This window comes from Penaeus monodon, chromosome 28 (assembly GCF_015228065.2).
Source record: "Penaeus monodon isolate SGIC_2016 chromosome 28, NSTDA_Pmon_1, whole genome shotgun sequence".
NCBI classification, from domain to species: Eukaryota; Metazoa; Arthropoda; class Malacostraca; order Decapoda; family Penaeidae; genus Penaeus; species Penaeus monodon.
The window spans coordinates 7,360,179-7,360,404 of record NC_051413.1 but is presented as its reverse complement, the minus strand read 5'-3'; positions in this window follow the sequence as shown (position 1 = coordinate 7,360,404).

Sequence of the window (226 nt, the reverse complement as noted above, 5' to 3'; positions counted from 1 at the left end):
GGTTTAGAATCCACAGGCACTCCCTTAAATGTTCCATAAATTAATATTTGTATTAACGGATCTTAACAGTATATACATTACTGGAAAGAATTAATTCAACATTCTTTAAGAGTAATACAAAATCACCAGGGCAGTGCCCTTTAATTGATAAAAACTATGTACAGCATTTGGTGTACTCACAAAATACCCAGCATACATTTTAGCTGCATCTTTTGTTTTTTGTTAA